Raw genomic sequence first — 2,340 nt, 5'->3', positions numbered from 1 at the left:
AGGGCAGTTTCTAAAGATGGGAGGGGCCACATGTGATACAACAGGGAGGAGGGATTTTCCAGGGGTCTGTAGCTAGGAAGTATGAGAGCTCTTGCCTTCCGCGGACAAGTTGACAGTAGGCTGGAGATAATATCAGCTGCTGGGTTATACATCAGGCTGTGTAGCCTATCCAGAAAGGCCCCCTACACTCTACAATGATCTCCTAAATTCCCTGATCCTCTGTGGACACATGTCATGGAAAATGTTCCATGACAAGATAGTAGTTGGACCAAAATATGTAAGATGACATATTTTCACTGGGACCCACGATGGAAAGGCTTGTTGATAGGCATGGAGACCCTGGGCAGCTGTGAAGCAATGCAGAGGAAGGCCGGTGCTCAGTCCTGCCCCCAGGATGCTCCACAGAGAGGTTGATGAAATGTCCTTCACTCCACAGATTCTGCAGATCACCCAGGACTGTGGGCATCTGCTAGGGACACACATAACAACCAGAATCTCTAGCCTCAAGGCCTTAGTGAGGGCTCTTTGATCTGAGTTATAGCTGCCTTGATGCGTTTAGGCTCTGCAAGAGCTTCAATCTTGGCTCTAATGTGGGGTGAGGCGTTCATGAGAACTAAGGTCCTGATAAGGAGGTGAAACCATCTGCTCTGCATGTGTTCTTGCCTGTGGGCAAGACAATTCCATAGATTCAGAACCTTGTACCCTGAGGAGTCCCTCTCTTCACCTAGGTTGGCATAACCCAAAGCAGTCAGTGCTAAAAATCAGAACTTTAAGACCTTTTCCTTATTATCTTGAATGGTTCCCATGACTGTTAAATTCAGAAACTCAGTGTTAATTCTGATGCCTGCACAAAGCAATACAGGTGAAAGCCTCTTGTAAGTTTGACAGGCTTTAGGAATATGACCACTGAGACTGTAATAAGGCAAGCCTTGGAACTGTCACCCTCCAGGTCCACTGCTTCTCCTCTGAGCATTACCGTCACTGCATTGTCACCTGCAGGAACCATCTTGTACCATCGAAGCAGACACAACAACATGGGCAGGAAAATGATATGTCTTCTGGGTATCCACTGTAAGTGTGTACCCCCAAACACCACCTGTGTTACTGGAGGAAGGGTTCTTTTGTTCTCCTCCTGTAGTGACTCCAGCCTGTGGTCCAGCTTTCCTGGGTCTTCCATCACTCAGGGTCTCCTCTGGTCTCTTCTGGCTCTGTGAGTTACCTGGAGGGAAGTGCTGTTGATTTTGGAGAAAAAATTTGAGAGTTCACACTACAGAGACACTTTCAGCTGGCTACAGCCTGAAGACTAAACCCAGTTCTTAGGTCCCTAACACAATTTCTTGAACATTCTTGCAGAACACACTGAGCCATTTCTTGGTCACACTCTTTGGGTGATAATAGGCCTCATTCTCAGAAACCACCTTTCTTTATGTTGAAAACTGTTCAAATGTCCCAATTCAGTTTAAGGTGAAGACTTAAAAAAAAAAAAGATTTATTTATTTTGATTGGAAAGGCAGATTTTGAGAGGAGAGACAGAAAGGAAGATCTTCCATCTGATGTGTCCCAAGTGGACACAATGCCTGGAGCTGAGCTGATCCTAAGCCAGAAGCTAGAGCTCTTCCTGGCTTGCTCCATGGGTGCAGGGTTCCAATGCTTTGGGCTGTCCTCAACTGCTTTCCCAGGCCACAAGCATGGAGCTGCATGGAAGCGGGACTGCTAGGAAATGAATTGGTGACCGTATGGGAACCTGGCACATTCAAGGCAAGGACTTCAGCAGTTACACTATTGCGCCAGGCCAAGGGTTAAGCCTTTTGATACATAGGATCCTATGTTAGGGCACAATCCTCCTTCCATAGACCTTCGCCTGTGTGATATGCCATTGTTCCCTCCCTTTGCACTTTCTGCTCATGTGTGGCTGCTACGCAAGCACATAGCTTATCTCCCTCATGACAGTCTGATCCCTGTGAAGACAGTAAGCTTCTACTCCTACTGGGAGCTGAGACCTCAGCTGGATGAACAAAATGTATTTCTGGAGCTGCTGCCTTGCTTGCCCATCACCGAGCACTAGTTTACCACCCGAGTTCATTAAGCTTATTTAAGCTTCCATAAAATCTCTCTTGGGCACAGGAACTTGACCAACATTCATAGATTTTGTCTCCAGGTCTTGGCATTTCCTGTAGGTTTTTTGAGTGAATTCTGAATTGAGAGTCTTGTGGCAGAAGTGGGAAAATTGAAGGCCACTGAGCTTAATGACCTCTGTAAGGACCTACATACATGAAAGGTGTCACAAATCTGCATCTTCTGATGGCAGCAGCGATGTTCTTCCAGAGACATTCCAGGGAG

The sequence above is a fragment of the Ochotona curzoniae genome, unplaced genomic scaffold, assembly GCF_017591425.1.
Source record: "Ochotona curzoniae isolate NIBS_2020 unplaced genomic scaffold, NIBS_Ocur_1.0 contig_4714, whole genome shotgun sequence".
In the NCBI taxonomy this organism is placed as follows: Eukaryota; Metazoa; Chordata; class Mammalia; order Lagomorpha; family Ochotonidae; genus Ochotona; species Ochotona curzoniae.
Note: the sequence above shows the minus strand (reverse complement) of the source record.